Source organism: Sminthopsis crassicaudata, chromosome 1, assembly GCF_048593235.1.
Source record: "Sminthopsis crassicaudata isolate SCR6 chromosome 1, ASM4859323v1, whole genome shotgun sequence".
In the NCBI taxonomy this organism is placed as follows: Eukaryota; Metazoa; Chordata; class Mammalia; order Dasyuromorphia; family Dasyuridae; genus Sminthopsis; species Sminthopsis crassicaudata.
The window spans coordinates 626,889,056-626,909,528 of NC_133617.1; the positions used below are offsets into that span (position 1 = coordinate 626,889,056).

General features: G+C 36.6%; 1 protein-coding gene across 1 annotated transcript in view; it reads left to right on the plus strand.

Annotated features, from left to right (window-relative positions):
- The window catches only part of SLC45A2 (solute carrier family 45 member 2), a 52,998-nt gene that overhangs the window by 6,922 nt on the left and 25,603 nt on the right, over window positions 1–20,473 (plus strand). The gene's annotated exons all lie outside the window — the stretch shown is intronic.

Genomic DNA, 20,473 nt, shown 5'->3' on the forward strand with positions numbered 1-20,473 from the left:
TAAGCCTCCCACCAGCAAGCCACTGGTCTGGTCCCAGAGCCTGAGTTAAGACATCCAAAGCCTGACCTTGCCTTTCATCCACATCCAGAGTGAAAGGCTTTTCTAAGTTGGGTAGGGTCAGGGTAGGGGCGGAGGTCAGTTTGGCTTTCAGGGTTTTAAAAGCCTTGGTTTGATCAGGTCCCCATTCAAGGGGAAGATTATCAGGACCTTGAATAGAATCATAGAGAGGCTTGGCAATAATCCCAAAATTAGGAATCCAGATCCTACAGAAACTAGCCATGCCCAGGAAAGTTCGTAGCTGCTTCTTTGAGGCAGGATCTAGAAGGCCTAAAATGATCTGTTTTCTCTCCTCAGTCAGAGAGCAAGAGGTGGGGTGAGATCGTGGCCCAAATATTTGACAGACTGGAGGGCAATGTGGGCTTTGGATAAGGAGAGAACCTGTAGCCCCTAGAGGCTAGAAAATTTAGGGTTTTCATGGCTGCATTTAGGGACTCCTCTTTGGTGGGACTGCAGATGAAAATATCATCCACATATTGAATGAAACTGCTGCTAAGCAGCTCCAATTCCCATTAAACCTTAATTAGTGCCTGATGTGAGGGCTGTCTCAGAAGCCTTGGAACAAAACTGTCCAAGTTAGTTGGTGGGGAAATTCTCCTGGCATGGCCCATTCAAAAGCAAAGAGGAATTGTGAGCCTTTATGCAAAGGTATACAAACAAAAGCATCTTTAAGGTCTAGGGTACAGAACCATTTTGTGTCCCTGGAATCCGAGTAAGATTGTATAAGGATTAGGCACTATGGGGTGAATTGGAATGATGGCTTCATTAATTGCCCCGAAATCCTGTACCATGCGAAATTTTCTATTAGATGTTCTAACAGAAAGAATCAGAAATTTGCAGTGAAACTCACAGGGAACTGGAAGCTTATACTTAAGAAATTTCTCAATCAGAAGTTGCAATCCCTCCCTAGCCTCCGGCTTTATTGGGCATTGACATTTATGGGGAAATACACTGTGGCTCTGCAACTTAAATAAGGCTGGGGTGATGTGCTTGGCCTTCCCGGGAATTCCCTGATCCCAGACAGAAGAATCTATTTTCTTCCAGATTTCAGAGAAAATATACGAGAGTTTTGGGAGCAGCACAAAAAGGTCACCTGGAGGTCTAAGAAGAGAAAATTGGGTCCCCAATTTCACCATTAAATCACAGCCCAATAAGGGAGCAGGATAGGAGGGAATAATAAGAAACGAGTATTTAAGTGACAGGTCACCCAGCTGTTGAGGCAGAGGAGAGGAATCGAGACAGTTCTTAAGTTCCCCTGCAATCCCCTCTTTATGGGGGGAGGGGTAAGAGAGACCAGAGTTCCAGATCAAGAGTGAAGAAATCCCCTTCATAACAAAAAGAAATGCAATTGTCTTACCGGCCATATTTGGGGATAGCCAGGGTTCCAATGTTATGGTGGAGTAAGGGGGAGCTTGACCAAGCTCCAAACTCCTACTGGAGAGCAGAGCATTGGTGGGGCAGCTTGTCCCCTGTAGGCAGTCCCTCCTCCAGTGTTCCTCCTGCTTAAACTTAGGACAAGGATAGTGTCCTTCCTCCGATAGGGTCCATGACACCTAGAGCACAAACCTCTATGGTTCCTGGAAATGTCAGCAGCCAAGAGTAGGGACTTTTCACCAAATCTCACTTTAAATCTGTGGCCTCTCTCCTTGGCTGCAGTGTGATCCCTATTATTAAAGACTCCAACAGCTGTTTGTAATAGCAGAGGTGGAGAAGTTTGAGGGCTCATAGCTGGCTTCTGAAGCTTCCTCTGTACATCTGGGGCAGGTTGTTTAATATTAACATCTCCCCAGGACAGATCAAGGAGGGAATTGGCCTTGGGCCCCTCAAAAAGTTGGGTGGGGTCCTCAGAGTAATGGTCTGGGAGAGATTTGACATTGAAAGAGGCACCTCTGCTCTGATTGTCTCTCCCTGAGAGTCGGCTACTTCTCCCAGGGGGTAGAGATTAAAACCAGTATCCTGAGGAAGAGAAAAAAGGCTGGGAGTCTCAGGATCTGGTTTAGGTGAGGGAGATAGAGTTAAAGCTAAAGTTAAAGTTATTAGGCACAAGGTCCTGTTTTGGAAGGGATTCCATAGGGGGCCTAGAGGAGTAGGAAGAAGGGAGTTTGATTTCCTTCCAGCAAATTTAAGCATCTTGCAATGCTATTTTAATTTAAGTATTTTAGTTTTGAGATCTTTCAAGCTGAATTTGTCTCTGTTTTTTAAGACGTCCTAAGGAAGGATCTTTAGATGTTCTGTTCCATTTTGCCACAAGCCTAGTTTCCCTGATTCTACAGCTCCTTATCCTTCTCGCCCCTAGAGATGGAGAGATGACAAAGTGCTCCCTAATTAAGAGGACTTTTGTCAGAGAACACAGAAATGCATTTCAGGGGTTCCTGAAAGAATTCTGCTTGAACTTGAAGCTCTAACGATTCAAATCTTCCCTAGCATTTGAGTGTCCTAGCAAGAAAAGGCTTTACCCCTTTCAGATTCTTGGGGATTCTAGGTCAGGGAACCAAAATGATGAGGTTAGTGGTAGTAGGGAAGAGGTGCGAGAATTGGGGAGAGAAATCCCCTCTGGTCAGAGGTGCAGGTCCAATGCAAAAGAATTTGAAAACCCAAAATCTGTGGTAAAAAAGGATTTGTTGTCACTGAGCAGCCAGCTTGCTAGAGAGACAGACTTCTTAGTGGACAAAAGATCCTATTAGGAAGATATCAAAGGCTAACACTGAGGAGAGAATATCTTCACCAGTGGGCAAAGTCTGTTAAGCCATCTGCAAAGATATCTGGGCATGTAGTCATAGATATATTGGGGCTTATTTTGATCTTTCACCTGGAGATGGGGGCCAACTCCTGAGAGACTGATTTTCAATTCAATTTAAAATTGAATGAGATCACTTAACTAGGAGTTTGAGCCATTGAGAGTTGTTTGTGACAATTTAATGGAGAGTGATTGACCAAGATCTATAATTGAATGAAACTAAACTGGGAGTTTGCAGGCTTCCAGGTTCCCCAAAAGATTTCAGTCTATGTCAACAGGATATGAAGCTGATGAACCCAAAATTCCAAGATGTTTGAGGAGATATAAACATATTCAACAAGGCCCCAAAGTAAAGAAAGAAATTGAGGTGGTACTGACCTTTCTTAAGTAAAATGAGACAATGAAGAAGATAATGTATAGATAGGCCCAGAATCTTGATTGAGTGGTGTATATATACTGATGGAGTGAACCTCAAAGGAAGAAAGGTTGCCAAGTGATAGTGATGGGAGGCAAAGGAAATGGCATGGAGACATATGAACTACATGTACCCTACATCCTGGAGAGAATGGCCAGGGATGTAGTATCTTCTGGGAGAGGTCAGGTTTCTCTGATTACTAAAAAATAGAAACTGTGAGGAAGGGCAGTTCATTAGCAATAGAATGGAGACTAAGTTGCAAAACAGGAGCCTGCTGGCTTTCATAGAGTAAGTAGCCTCATAGGAAATTTCCTATATCAATAAATAAATGGTTCAATTCAAAGAGGAAAATAAAAAACAAAGAAAAACATCCCCAAAATCTAAGTTGGCCTAGACTGGAGTGAGCATCCTTGCCAGGTTGTTAGTTTCTTATTAGGGAGTGGGGAGAGGAGCTTAGTAGATTGTAATGGAGATTCATGCTCAGATTCTGACTTCTGACTGTATAAAGTCTAAAATATTGATATACAAAGCATTTTCTTCTTGCCAAATATCTTGTTGCCACCTCATATCAAATAGAAAAGCATTTTGTTCAAAGTAATTACTTTCAGATTTCAGGGGTGCCCGAGTTTGTAGCCAACCATGTCTAGACTTGCTGCTTTTCCCTGAAAGGCTTTGGGAAGCACTGCCTGAGGTGAGGACACAAGCCAGCACAGTGAGGTGCTTGTTTACTGAAAGTCTGACTTTCCTCTGATGTTAAATTTAACAAACTCTGCATTGCTGGAATTTTCCCTACAGTGATATATAACAGCACTCAAGCTGTGTCGAGAAAACAATTTCATTTCAAAGGGTGAAGGTAGAGTACATTATGGGGAAATGATCTGTTTAATAAATTTATGCCACAATCAACTCTTCATTTTCCAAACAGATTAATTATGTTAATCCCTTAACTCCTCTGGGCTGCCTTCCATTATTATCAGTTTGCTGAGATGTGAGAGATGAAGGTGAGAGATTCCTAGGCTGGTGTCTCAGGTTTTTTGGCTAAAGAATTTGCAGTCCTAGTCTGTAAGCAAGGTTTGTGGCAAAATATAATGTTCTCTTGTTCGGTTTTCTTGAGGTCTCTGGGAGCAACCTTTGTTTCAGTTCAGTAATCATCACACCAGTAGCCAGGGGTTAAAGTCCAAATCTTTTATTGTCTCTTTCCAAGTCTCGTCTCCTTTCCTGGGGCCTGGTTAGCTTTCTTAGAGGCCCATCTCTCTCCTTGGTTCTGAGAGCCTGAGCTCCCTTCTATCTTCTCTGCCCTCTGAATCTCTCAGAATGAATCCTGGCTGAGATTCCTAGCTTATATGCTCTACACTGAATATAAACCAATCATTATATCACTAGGAAACCATTATTTGTTGTAGGATTAAATCAATGCTAAACTAAATTTAACCATTGTTTCCTCAATTCCCTTTAGTACCTTGTAAGCATCCTTTGTTTCAAGTTCAGAGTTCTGGCCCATAACAACAAAAAATGGGTTTATTGCACTGAGAAACAACTTCTCAGTGGGCTCTTCCAAAAGGAATTAGCAAAGGTAGGTTTTTAGCAAAGATGGGTTTACACTGAGAAACAACTTCCTCAGTGGGCTAAATCCTGAAAGGAATTTTAGCAAAGGTTTGGGGTTCAGAGTCATCTTTTATTAGCCTTCTATAGTTTGAGGCTAGGGAGATTAAGGGATAATTTTCAAATCAATAAAGGGTGGTGATTATTTCCCAGACCAAGGTGATTATCAGATCAATTGGGAGTAGGAGATTCAGGTAGGTAGGGATCATTTTTAGGAATTTCCCCAGGCCAGGTGGCCCATCCCTCACAAAGATCTGGGAGACACAGAGTCCTTATTACATCAAGTTGATATGTGTTCAGAAGATACAGATTTAATATCAACTTAGGCCAATTGAATAAGAAAACTCTGCTATAAACATAATCTTATGAGTTCTGTCCAAAATTACTTTTTCTACCTTACAGGTTTGTTGAGGGGATCAAATGAGGTGTAAGGTATGAGGAAGTGTTTTGAAAACTGTAAAATACTATATAAATGTAAGATTTTAATGTTAACAAAATTTATATCTATATCTATCTATTTTTCTATCTATACATAAAGGTTTTTTACATGCAAAGATAGTTTTCATCATTCATGGTTGCAAAATCTTGTGTTCCAAATTTTTCTCTCTCCCTCCCCATCTCCCCTTTCCCCTAGAAAGCAAATATTCCAATATAGATTAAACATGTGCAATTCTTCTAAACATATTTCCATATTTACCTCATGTTAGCAGTAGTTTCTAACAAGAACAAAAGCCTCAGGAAAAATGCTTTAGCAACTGCTCTTCACTGCTTTACATTAGTAAATCTCAGTTACATTAGTAAATTCTCAAATCTTGAGGTCAGCACTATATAGAAGAGTTATCACAGATCATAGTTACAAATTTTTCTTTGAATTTCATAGCAACTCTCTGTGCATCACTGCCTAGATGAAATGGTTGTCAAGTCATCTGAACTTCATCCTACCCTTCATGATCCCATTTGCGGTTTTTCATGGTAAAGGTACTGGAGTGCTTCATTACTTCCTTCATCAGCTCATGGGAAAACTGAGGCAACAGGATTAAGTGACTATCACATAACTAGCTAGTCTGTGTCTGAGGCCAGATTTGAACTTGGGAAGATGAGTTCTTCCAAGTCCACGCCTAAAGCTCTGTGCACTATGGCATCACCCAGTTGCTGTGGGATGAAATTAAACAGAAATTATTACATAATTCCGTGAACCATGAGAACATTCAGTTCAATTTAATTTAATTCACCTTTCCTCCCATTTTATAGATGAAGAAAGTGAGATCCAGGGAGGCAAGGTAACTTTCTAAAAGTCAGAGGTAGTATAGTAGCAGAGCTGGGATTCAAGTCCACATATTCAATCCAATGTTTTTTTCACTGCATTATGTTGTCTCCTACTAAATCTTGAACTGATCTTTCCTTCTCTGGTATATCCTCCCTCAGCAAATTTATTCAAGACAAATGCATATCAATCTTGTTTTTGAGAACTTTTAGGGAAGGAGAGGGCAGCTGGATGGCACAGTGGGTAGAATGTTGGGCATGGAGACAGGAAGACTCATTTTCCCAAATTGAAATCTGGTTTTAGGTACTTAATAGTTATACAACACTGGCGTATCCTGTTTACCTCATTTTCCTCAGCTAAGAAAACTCCAAATGAAGTCACAAAAAATTGGACAAGTTTGAAACACTGAATAACAAAAAAAAGGAAGGCAACTCCTTTACTCCCTTTGGTAAGCCATGGATTGTATTGAATTTAATCTTCTTTGTTCCATTTTTGTATGCTATGTCTCTTGTACAACTGCTCATTAGTAATACGTTGCAACCTATTCACATTCATCTCTTCATTGCCCTTTAGTTAACCCATAATATAATTTTTAAGGGCAAGTATTCCATGAATCAATGATATCACATCATTGGAAGAAATGTTAAAAACTGGGACTTTCAAGGAGAAACTTGAGATAATTGAAAGCATTGTAAAATTCCCTAAAGAAAATCCAGCCTTTCTTCTACTGTCCATCTAACCACATATCATATCTTTGATAATAGTATTTCTTCATCCACGTGGTTTTCCCTGTGTAGATAGACTGAATTCTTATGAATGATTATGGATTTTATATAGAAGATTCTACAATGTTCTGGAACTTGAGGCAGATCACATAACATGCAAATGCTCAACTATTTCTAATATGTGGATTCTATACTCTACCTTCTCTAAAAATGTAGTGAAGACATTTGGTGAATGTATGATGAATTCATTGCTTGCTATTATTATTAATTATTAATTAATTATAATATTATATGTTTATTATATATTATACATAATATATTGTTATATATTATATAATTATTCATTAATAATAATATTTATTATTTAATTATTATTAATTATTAAAGTTAACTTGAAGTTTCTTCTTTCAAAGAACCTTGTATGTTTTTATCTATGTAAAGGGAGACATTTTATTTTATTTATAAAGCTTTTTTATTTTTAAAATACATATAAAGATAGTTTTCAACATTGCAAAGCCTTGTGTTCTAAATTTTTCTCCCTTCCCTCCCCCCACCTCCATCCCCTAGACAGCAAGTAATCCAATTTAGGTTAAACATTTGCAATTCTTCTATACATATTTCTACATTTATCATGCTGCACAAGAAAAATAGGATCAAAAAAGAAAAAAATGGAAAAAAAAAGTTGAAATCTCCATAGTCCTCCCTCTGGGTGCAGATGGCTCTCTCCATCATAAGTGTATTAGAATTGTCCTGAATCACCTTAATGTTGAAAAGAGCCATATGGTGATCATCAAATAACCTTATTGTTGCTTTGTACAATGTTCTCTTGGTTCTACTCACTTCACTTAGTATCAGTGAACTCCTTCTCGAGACCTCCTGCTGATCATTTCTTACAGAATATTTCATTACATTCATATATCATAACTTATTCTCCAACTGATAGGCATCCACTTAGTTTCCAGTTCCTTGTCACTACAAAAAAAGGGCTGCTACAAATATTTTTGCACATGTGAGTCCTTTTCCGTCTTTTATGATCTCTTTGGGATACAGGCCCAGTAAAGACACTGCTGGATCAAAGGATATAGTTTGAACATAGTTCCAAATTGCTCTCCAGTATGGTTTGGATCAATTCACAACTCCACCAACAATGTATTAGTGTGTCCCAGTTTTCCCACATCCCCTCCAACATTTATCATTATCTTTTCCTATAATTTTATTCAATCTGAGAGGTGTATAATGGTACCTCAGAGTTGTTTTAACATGCATTTCTCTAATCAATAGTCATTTAGAGTATTTTTCCATATGACTACAAATGGTTTAAATTTTTTTATCTAAAAATTGTTCATATCCTTTGATGATTTATAATTGGAGAATGATTGTATTCTTATAAATTTGTATCAATTCTCTATATATCTTATAATTTAGGCCTTTATTAGAACCCTTAGATGTAAAAAATTTTCCCCAGTTTTCTGCTAGACAGACATTTTATTGAAGAAGAGAGCTTGTCCCACAATATTTTATTTTATGTTTTTTTAATTCTACAATTTTAAAATATAGCTAAGATATAATAAGTACAGTGGAATCTAGTATTCTCCATACCTTTTACACAGTTGTTTGACTGAAAGGATATAGTGTCTTACAAAATAGTTTTTGGTGACAACTTTTATCTTCTCTTCTCATATCTTCATAAAGGATGCCCTTGTCTATCTCATATAGAGTTGATAAAGAAGGGAAAGTCAATTGAAACAAGATTTGATGGCTGAAAAATAGAAAATGGATAAAAGAACAACTGTTGACATAGACTACTTATTAGTTAACTATAATTAGTTAGATCTGAACTCAGGTTCCCCTGAATCCAGGGCAAGTGCTCTCTATTCATTTAGAATCCATCCAACCCCAAGACTTTTAGTCTTTTAGCAACCATCTTGCCATTGCGTTGTCCCTCATAGAAATGAAAGCTGTGTTTTATTTTTCTTTGCTTTCTTGATTGTTACATCCAAAGTAGCCAGCTAGAGACTACTTAGCTACATTGGTCCTTAGTAGCAGATAGAATTTGTTGCCAGCACTGTACTAGAGACCTTTCCACCACTATAGGGTCTTAGAGTTGGTTCACTGCTGACAAATCCTTTGAAGACCCAAAGGCCCCTCTGTGCCATATGAGGCATCATAGTATATGTCCTTTTTTAGTTTCTGATAAGTTACTTTTGTAGCCTACCCCACAATGAGATAGTATAATAATATTTTTACTTAGTCAACTTCATAGCTATTGAATGTAACTTGGTCACTTATAGATGGAAAAATAAATTGAGCATTTATTAAGTGTTTAATATTTACTATGTACTGGGTCAAGCACTTGGGGGTGCTGGACAAATGTGGAGCAGCACTATTATATAATAATCAACTCTGAATGATTTAGCTATTTTTTAGGATTACAGTGATACAAAACAATTCCAAAGGATATAGAATGAAAAATGCTATCTACCTCCAGAGAAAGAATTGATAAGAGTCTGAATATAGGTAGAAGCATATAATTCTTTTACTTCCTTTATTTGGGTTTTTTTTTAAGTCCGTTTTCTTTCACAATATGATTAATAGAAAGTATGTTTTATATGATTGCTATGTATAACCAATATCAGATTTGCTTGCCTTCTCAATTAAGAGAGAAGGGAAGGAAAAAGAGAATTTGGAACTCAAAATTTAAAAAAAATTAAAAATTGTTTTTACCTGTAATTCAATATTTAAATAAAAAATTACATGCCACAGGTCAAAAAAAAAAATTGTATCAAAGAAGATTAGGTAGCATAGGTGGCTCATTGTAAATTCATTTTTATTTTCCACCCATTCCCCCCAAAACAATAACAAACAAACAAAAAAACACCTAAAGCTTCCTCTCATTTTATTGGTAGTGGTTTAGGAGAGTTACTTTTACTTGTAAGAATGTGAATGGTCTAATCCTGATCTTTTGCTGATCTTAATCATTTTCCCAGAATACCATGTTGACACATTTTCTAAATGGTCAATGAAGGTTAGAAGCAGAATATTTTTTTTTCTTGCTAAGGTTTTTTTTTATTATTATTATAACTTTTTATTGACAGAATATATGCCTGGGTAATTTTTTTACAACATTATCCCTTGCACTCACTTATATTCTGACTTTTCCCTTCCCTCCCTCCACCCCCTCCCCTAGTTGGCAAGCAATCTTATACATATTAATTATGTTATAGTATATCCTAGATACAATATATGTGTGTGCAGAACTGAACAGTTCTCTTGTTGCACAGGAAGAATTGGATTTACAAGGTAAAAATAACCTGGGAAGAAAAACAAAAGTGCAAACAGTTTACACTCCTTTCCCAGTGTTCCTTTTCTGGATGTGGCTCATTCTGTCCATCATTGATCAATTGAACTGAATTAGATCTTCTCTTTTTCAAAGATATCTACTTCCACCAGAATACATTCTCATACAGTATTGTTGTTGAAGTGTATAGTGATCTTCTGGTTCTGCTCATTTCACTCAGCATCAATTCATGTAAGTCTTCCCAAGCCTCTCTGTATTCATCCTACTGGTCATTTCTTACAGAACAACAATATTCCATAATCATATACCATAATTTACCCAACCATTCTCCAATTAATGGGCATCCATTCATTTTCCAGTTTCTAGCTACTACAAAAAGGGCTGCCACAAACATTTTGGCACATACAGGTCTCTTTCCCTTCTTTAGTATTTCTTTGGGATATAAGCTGGATCAAAGGATATGAACAGTTTGATAACTTTTGGGGCATAATTCCAGATTGTTCTCCAGAAGGGTTGGATTCTTTCACACCTCCACCAACAATGCATCAGTGTCCCAGTTTTCCCGCATCACCTTCAACATTCATCATTATTTTTTCCTGTCATCTTAGCCAATCTGACATGTGTGTAGTGGTATCTTGTCTTAATTTGCATTTCTCTGATCAATAGTAATGAGGAAACAAAGAAAAAGGAATAAGCATGAGGGGGCAGGGAAAGGATTGAATTTTAATTCTCTGGTGGTCCAGGCTGATCTACAATTACTCAAATTGATTGACTAGAAAAAGCCTTAACACATTTGGTCCAAATGACAAAATCCATATTATCTCCCCAGAAACTCTTTAATTTGCTAACTTGGATTCAGGTCTGCTTTTCTGTCATCTCAGTTTTAATTCTCTTTCCCAGTTCAATATCTCATCACGTTGAATGGAAATATTCCAGCTCTTATTTTCTAGTATGGAAGCTCAAAAGAAAACCCCAAAAGATTGGGGTCACAGACCAGTGTCAAGAGTGTCTCAAAAGAATTTGCATACTTGAACCCATCTCCAAGTCAAGGAGCAAAGTTTATTGTAATTGTAATGCCAATTGAAACAGGCTAAGTTCTGTAAGAATTTAGCAAACAACCAGGAGCAAGAAGAAAAATTTATAAGAAAAGACAGAGATCTGGTTCTTCATGTCACAATATGCTAATTTTATGGCTTAGCAAGTAGAACTGAGAAGTGGTCTAATATGCATCTTAATATTGAATTTTTTTATGGTTTTTTTTTTTTAATGGTTTAGAGGTGGAGTGGAGGAGTAGTCTGGTATGTATGTCGTCATTTGTCTCAGAAACCCTGTTATCATTGACCAACAGATTGTTATCAATATTTCAGCAATATTTCTAGGACTATGTTATAGTATTCTTAGAGCCAGAAGACTTAAAAATCATTGACAAACAGATTGTTAGAACAATAGCACTCCTAAGGTCTGGGGGCCTTAGGATCACTGCTGTATTTCTTCTAGAAGCTGCACCCCATCACTAGCATCATATACTAGTTGTTGGCTTTCTTAACTTGATAACAAATGCAATTTTGCGGCAGTCATGGCTTTCACTAATAATCCATGGATTTCATTATTTCTTGATTATTGCCTGCATTCCTGAGACCAGGTTACTTTGAAGTAGGTTGTGGTCCCTTTAAGAAACTGATTTGTGATGCTTTCAAATTGATTTGTGATTCAGATTACTCCTAGCCCCTTCTGGCTGATGCATTATCAATTCTAGAAGCTAGCACCTTTGATTCACAAATCCTGGTCAAAAGCACCCCTTTGAATTCCAATAAGAGATCCGGGCTTTCCCAGCCTTCATCAGATCTGAGCCAATTTGGGCTGTCCCAGCCCCCGTAAGCTAATGATCTGTTCAGGTTTCTGAAGTTCCACCAAGCAAATTCTAGCTCTCGATGAAACTCAGCGAGGAACCAATTTGGGACTCCACCCACAGGCCCCCTTTAGCTAAATCTCTCATTATAAAAAGAGCCAAACTAAAATCCTCTCTTTGCAGAGGTTCCGAACATGCCAGTTATGCCATGCTTGACATCTCAAGGAATACTGTTTCCAGTGCCAACCTCTCTTTATCTAATACCTTTTACAAACTAGACTTTAACCTTACTTCCAATCCCCATAATAAATCTCTTTTATCAATCTAGGTTTTCGGGTCTGTAAATTCCTTTACAAGGGACTTTTGTGCCACCATTAGACCTCATTTAACACTCTACCCTTGCGCTGAATCCCGAGGAGTTGCAGGGTAGCCAAACCTACCCTGTACCCCGAACCTGCCACTAGACCTCATTTAACTCCCTGACCACCAGTAACCCTAATTTCATTTGGGCACCCCAAATCTAAATCTCATCAACTTCTCTGTTATCAATTCAATTTAATAAGCTTTATTTATTTGTTTATTTATTTTATTTATTTAATTTTAATTATTTATTTTATTTATATTTAATTTAATTATTGATTTATTTATTTATTTAATAAGTGCTTATGATAGGCAAGGTGATGTGATTAGTGTTGAGTATAGAGAGATTAAAAATGTTAAAGAGCGTATGATCTGATATCTGCATTCTGGTATTGGTATTGTAGGACAGTATGGACTACAAAAACAATCAGTCTCTCAGAGTAAGAAAAAGCAAAAATGGGTTTATTATGATCTTTTGAGAAAGGTCATGTCCCATCTGAAAAACAAACAAAAAAAAACCACAGAAATCAAAGTAAAAACTACAGAACATAAGATTAAATACCCTAAATGCAGAAACCCCCATCCAATCTGGGCTTTTCTCATTGTTTGGGGGAATCTGGACTTACATTCTAATCACAGAAATCTAACCCAGAAATAAAAGAATAAATTGCCTTTAAAAGAGGTACTGAAATGCTAATTAAGAGGTAGTGGGAAACTGGAAGGAACAAACACCTGCAACTTTTTAGCTATAGCTCTATTTGCTATTATAAAGTATCAAGCTACAGTTAAGGTATAGTTTAAGGCTATATTCCCATGAGAGTGTCATCATTCAGTTAATTTCACACAGTATTATTGCATCTGGTGTTATGGCAAACCATAAACCTACTTTGCTAAGTCATTTAACCTCTTGGACTCAGTTTTCCAATTTTTAAAATGAATAGATTAGACTAGATAAACTCTGAAGTTCTTTTTTAATTCTAACATTTATATATTTGTATTTTTGCAAGCAAGTATTAAGAATATAATAAAACTTTTTACTAAGAAATAAATAAAAACTTGAAAGAAGAGCCTTAAATCTGAGGTCTGAAATTAATTGCGTTGACCAGTAAGTGAAAAAGAGAATATTGAATCCTTAGGTATCTTAAGTCAGTTAAATAATTCTTTACACTTTGTGGGTACTTTGATTTTATAATCTTCATCTCTTTCAAGTCTTTGCAGAGAATATTACTTTTTATTTTTCCTACTCTGGAGCAGCTCTAAGAGGATGTGGGCAGAAAAGAAACTCTCCCCCCCCCAAAAAAAAAGGAAGGAAGGAAAAGAAAAAAGGAAAGTCTTGCTTCCTTTCTGAGTGACCCCAGGCATTATGCTTAATCTTTTCAAGGCTCCATTCTTTTCTTACTCAAATGACTCCATTATAGGACTTTGAAACTTCTCTGAGATCAATCATCTAGTCTGCTGTTCATTTTATAAATGGAAAAACTAAGACCCACAGAGATTTGCCTAAAATCAAGCAGTAAGTTTATAAGAGAACCAGTCAAATGTTAGATTGCAAATTAATTTTTTGTATTGATATCCTCATTACCCAAGATAATAGCTTTATACATTGGGAACTAGTCCCTTGATTTCACTGGTATAAGGAATTCTGAGTAACAAATTGTTTTGTAATTTAGAGTCATAGAGAATGGTTTGCCAGTACTGAAAGTTAACTGACTTTCCCAGGTCATATAGCAGGTATCAGAGACAGGTCTTGAAAAAAGATTTTCTTGATTCTAAGGGCAGACCTCTATCCCCTAATGCCACATTACCTTCTTGCAAATGAGAGCAAGATGTAGGAGACAAGTTTTGTTTTTATTACCTAGTGGTTACTGAAATGGACAGACACGAGATAGACAGTACTGACCAGATTATTAAATTTAAAGCATCATTTATTAACTGGCCAGCAACTGACCCCCATTAGACAGGCTAGTAGAGATCAACCCCGAACCTTTAGTGAGGTACACTTTTAAGCCCGTTTAGCACATCCTTGTACAGCCTTGCGATTACAAAATCACAAAAATCACTGACACAGCTTCTCCTATACTTCTCGTTTACAAAGGGGAAGTTTCTGGACATGAGTTAGTACACACAACGGACCCTTTCGACACCTTATGCAATGTTGTCCTGCCTTTGTTAAGCTTATACCTCCCGAAAAGTTTGGCCTTTCAACACTTCTAGGAAAACCCAGGGTCTCATGCTCCAGGGGATGGGGCCCAGTCTATACATAGCACTTCCTGAGGCCCCTTGACCCAGCAGGTGAGGGGACCAGCTTTTTGTCCATTTCAGTTACCTAAACAGAAAGCAAGAACTTGAAAACTGATTCTTGGTTTGGTGTTCTTTCTTCTATAATACCTTGCTTTTCATGTTCCCAGGGCCATCATGAGCGTTAAAAGTTTTTTTTTTTTTGTTTTTTGTTTTTTTTTTTTGCAAAGTATTAAACATTCATGATAATAAGCAATTTCAGCTCTTGATGAAATGTGAGGCTCCAATGCAAAGCAAAAACTTCTATTAATCCTATTTACTAGAAGGGAACTAAATCATAGGCAGCCACATACTATCCTAGAAACAAACCTAAACAAAACTAACAAGAAAAGGAAGCTCATTTTCCTTCTTCTCCCTCTTCCTCTTCTTCCTCTAACTTCTCTTCCTCTTCTTTTTCTTCTTCCTTCTCTTCCTCTTCCTCTTCTTATTCTTCTTCCTCTTCTTTTTCTTCTTCCTCCTCCTCATCTTCTTTTTTCTCTCTTTCTGGCTGGCTGTCTCTCTCCCTCACTCTCTCTCTCTTTCTTTTTCTCTCCTTCCCTTTCAGCAAGTATTCAAATATCTTTTATTTGGTTCTTATTTATTTGTTACAATATATGAAGAGGATTCTGGGAAGATGATGGAATCAGTCAGAAAATGCTAAACTCTCTAGATTTTCCCCACAAAGGATACACCTTTCAGGGTGAATGTAGAATGCTTAAAAATGAACAAGAATTGGGACAGAACAGTAGTCCTCCTGACACAATTGGAGAAGAACCTACGAAAGATACCAGGGCAATGTTTGGCTCAAGTGAAGAGTAGACACTTCCAAGTAGTTCCTCTGAAACAGCAAGCAGGGAGCTCTGGGGCAAACTGGGTTGGGGAGTAACTTCACTCAGCCACAGGAATTTTTACTTCCTGAACAGGATGGCAGATAGTATGTGGAATCCAGGGAATGTGTCCAATTATATTGGGAACCTGTGCTGATAAGAGATACCAGGCTCAGCTGTGTTGCCAAGATGTGGTCGTGGGCAAAAAGGAATTAGTGCATATACAATGAGGAAAGAGTTCTTGCTTTTGATTCTAAGACAGAGAGAAGAACAAAAGGAGGACCATCTCCCACACCCCAGAACTAGAGGTGATTATATTAATAAGCTCCTACATAAAACTTTTTAAATGATCAGGTAAAAAAGAAAGAGCTCAACCATAGAAAGTTTCTGTGGGAATAGAGAAGACCAGGGTTCATCTTCAGAGGAAGATATAAAGTTGTAAAAAAGCCCCTCCTACCCCAAAGAGTAATGTCAAATGGCCATCTATCCAAAAAGAATTCATTGGAGAACTAAAAAAAGAGTTTAAAAAAATCAAATGAGAAAGAATGAGGAAAAAGTTAAAAAAAAAAAAAACAAGAAGATTAGAAACAGAAAGTTTACCAATTAGAAAAAAAGATCCAGCATCTAAAGGAAGAAAACAATTCCTTGAAAACTAGAATTGGAAAAGGGAAAGCCAGTGAATTTTAAGAAACCAACAAATAATAAAATAAAATATAAAGAATGATGTGTGGGACAGTAGCGACCACAAAAACAATCAGAGACTCTGGAGGTCAGAAAAAGCAAAAAGGGATTTATTACAATCTTGTGAGAAAGAGCAGCTCCTAGTAGACAAGGTGTTGTCAGTGAAGGAGTGCAAAGCACAGACTGCAAAACACAAGATTAAATAGACCAGAAGTCTCCACCCACACTCACTCTTCCCACCCCTCCCACCTCCATCCTTTTTTCCCATTGACTGGGGGAGTCCAGGCCTACTCTCTAACACTGAAGTCTATCCCAGAAAAAAAAAAAGAATATTAGTAAAGAGAAACTCTTAATTCAAATTTCTCTAGAGAACTGCTATAACAAACAGATATTCTTAGATGAGAGAACTCTGTTACCTGAACTCCCAATGCCATCATCACCTTTAAAAGAAATACTTAAATGCTATTGAAGAAGTGGTGAGAAACAGGAGGGAAAATATTCCTCCAAGACAATTGAACATCAGCAGCTTTTTTAAAGATATAGCTCAACTTGTTATTGTAAAGTCTCAAGGCCATATTCTCATGAAGGTCTTCACTCAGTTTATCCCATACAATAAAAAAATAGAAAAGAATGTGAAATATCTCATAAGAAAAACAACTAATCTGAAGAACAAATCAAGATGAGAAAACATTAAAAAATGAATCTTGAGACAATACTATTGGAAATAAAAGAAAATTGTCCTGAAATATTAGAACAAAAGAGAAAAGTAAAAATAGAAAATATTCCTCGATTGCCATCTGAAAGCAGAAAACCCACAGGAACATCATAGCCAAATTTCATAACCGGAGAAAGAGGCAGAAGTAAAATAGAGGTGAGAAAGCAGGGAAGGAGACAAAGAAGAAGAGAGGGAGACAGAGACAGAGGGGAGAGGAGGGGAGGGGAGAAGGAGAGGAAGGAAGAGGAGAAAAGACAGAGAGACAAAGAGACAGAAAGAAAATATTTCCATATTCATCATGCTGTGTAAGAAAAATCAGATCAAAAGAGAAAAAAAAAAAACATGAGAAAGAAAAAAAAACCCAAGTAAACAAACAACAAGGAGGTGAAAATATTGTGCTTTGACCTACATTCAATCTCAATCATTCTTTCTCCGGATGCAGATGGCTCTTTCCATCACAAGTCTATTGGAATTTGCCTTAAATCTCATTGAGCAAGTCAATCACAGTTGATCATCACATACTCTTGTTGCTCTATACAATGTTATCTTGGTTCTGCTCACTTCATTTAGCATAAGTTTATGGAAGTCTTTCCAGTCCTTTTTGAAATCAGCCTGTTCATCATTTCTTATGGAACAATAATATTCCATGACACTCATATACTATATCTTATTCAGTCATTCCCCAAGTAATGGGCATCTACTCAATTTCTAGTTCTTTACTACTACAAAAAAGGCTGCTACAAATATTTTTACATATGTGGATCCTTTTCTGATCTTTTCTGATCTCTTTGGAATACAGACCCAGGAAAGACACTGCTAGATCAAAGGGTATAGTTTGGGCATAGTTCTAAATTGCTCTTCAGAATTGTTGAATCATTTCACAACTCCCCCCAAATGCGTAAGTGCCCCAGTTTTCTCACATCCCCTCTAATATTTATCATTATCTTTTCCTGTCATTTTAGCCAAACTCAGAGGTATGAAGTGGTATCTCAGGGTTGTCTGAGCTGCTTCAACTGCTATATTATAGCACTATATTATAGTGGCACATACTCCATACTATGGAGAATGATTGTGGGATTCATGACTTTAGAAGTAAATATGAATATGCTTTTTAAAGTAAAACAGTTTCTTTTCTATTGGGAAGGGTTCTTCAAAAAAAATAATCAATAATGATTTAGAGCATTTTTTCATATGACTAGAAATGGCTTTTAGTTCTTCATCTGAACATTGTCTATTCATACCCTTTGACCATTTGCCAATTGGATAATGGCTTGTAGTCTTATAAATTTGAGTTAATTCTTTATATATTTTAGGAATGAAGCTTTTATCAGAAATACTGGCTGTTAAAATTTTTTCCCACTTTTCTGTTTCTCTTTTAATCTTGGATGCATTGGTTTTGTTTGTGCAAAACTTTTAAAATTTGATCATATAGCTTCTTAGTGCTGAAGCCTGGACTATGATATGGCTAATCTCTCAATTTTCAGTCCAATATTCTTTCTGTTCTTTCAGAGTGAACAACAACAACAAAAATGTTATCACAGACTTAAGGCTATGAACTCAGAATAGTTAAGTAGTTTTTTTTATGTTCAGGAAGCATTTATTCAGTGTATGTTATGTGGTAGGCACTGGGAATGCAAAGACCAAAAATGAAACAATCTTTAAAGAGCTTATATTCTGTCATGAACACATATAACTATATTAAAAATATATGCAGAATAAATAGATATAGAAAAGATCCCATTCCTTCCAATTTAGGAAAATGGAAGTACTACTTAGAGATTTTGGAACCATTTTCTGATTACCAATGACAATTTCAACACAGGACAATTAGATAGAGTGTATCATGGAGGCCATTACACCCAGATCCAAGAAAAGGGAAAACTGGACTGCTTGTCTGCTTTACTCCATGTATAGTGGCTCTCAGCTCTACAGCTAATGTTCTTTGCATTCTTAGACTGATATTCACAGCTGATTCCATCAACCATAAAGGAACCACTGATGTTAGTAGTGGAAATAAAGATTGTTTGGGTGCAGAGAAAAGAAAAGGAAAAACTGGTAACTGGTGGATTGTGGCCAGGACAATAGCCATCCTCTAAGAAAAGCTGTGTTTTGTTAAAGGATTACAAAGAAAAGCTCTCTATGAACCCGAACCTATAACATAGAGCCCCTAGAAATGTCATAGCTTCCACAGAAGGGTTGGTTGAGAAAAATCAAGGTTTGGGAAGGTTAAGTATAATTTTTTGTGTATAAGTGGATTGTAAACAGGGCTGCAAATTCTTACAGTATGTATCTCAGAGGATCAATAATGAGGAATGAATTAGTTAAGCAAATTAAATAAGATAATTAATTAATAAATTGAAATGGTGAAACACTGATAACTATAAAAAAAGATGTGGCTGTAAGTTACTATTGATTTCAATTCCAAGTAATAGTGCAATTTAAAAGACTGAATTAGTTTGACAGTCAGTAATTCTAAATTCTGCTCTTGGCCCTATCACTGAACTGCTTCAGCTACTATATTCAAATAGTGGCACATACTCCATACTATGGAGAATGATTGTGGGATTCATAACTTTAGAAGTAAATATGAATATGCTTTTTAAAGTAAAATGGTTCTTTTCTATTGGGAAGGGTTCTTCCAGAAAATAATAAATTAATACTTTGTTGACTTAAAATAATACTCTTGAGTCTTGAAAAATATTAAATTTTCAGTGTAAGCATTTATACTAGAGAAATCAGCAAATGGTATAAATTGAGGCTTGACTCATTGTTTTATTATTTAGCCTTAAGAAAGTTATGAAGAAAATGTTAATAATTAAGATTTGGAGAAAATGTTAATAATTCAGATTAAACATAAAAATGTGTTCTGTATATATCTTTTCACAGAGTCAGTTGTTAAATCAATACAACCCTGCCTATAAACCACCACCTTTCTATCAATAGGATACAGTGCTCAAGGAATGAGCTTAGAGTACTGTAGTACTTGATCATAGTTATTTAGACTATAATGGTTAGTCTTGTATTGGTCTTTCGCTTGTTTTGTGCTTCTCTTTTGATTTTGCTCCAAAGTATCTGCATCTTGAAGAAGATTCAGAAACAATTTTAGATAGATAGATAGAGAGATAAAAAGATAGGCAAGTAGTATATTTATTATGCATTTAATATGTGCCAGGTCCTATATGAATTGCAAAGTATGTGTGTGTGTGTGTGTGTGTGTGTGTGTGTATACTATAAGCTCAGACAGCTTAAATTCTGATAGAGGGAAGACAATGCAGAAAAAGATACTAGAAATAATTGGGAGGAGGCTACCCATAAGGGAATGGTGAGGAGTCAGTGCAAGTTTGAAGTAGGGTAGAAATGGCTAAAAAAAATAGGAGCCATGGTGAAAATATTGTTTTCTTTTAGCATATTTACGCATATATTTGGTCCTCAATAAATATTTGCTAGAATTAAATTAATGCTAAGCAATAGATATCACTAAAATCAGAACTTGAGTTGATCTTGCAGGTTGTCTTATCACAATTTGTGATAAAATTCTGTGTCTTATCACACAGAATTCTAGGCTGGAAATGAATTTGAGAATTCATCTGGTACCTCTCCCACATTTTACAAATTAGGAAATGAAGGCTCAGGAATGGACAATGCTTTGCTCAAAGTCACAAGCTA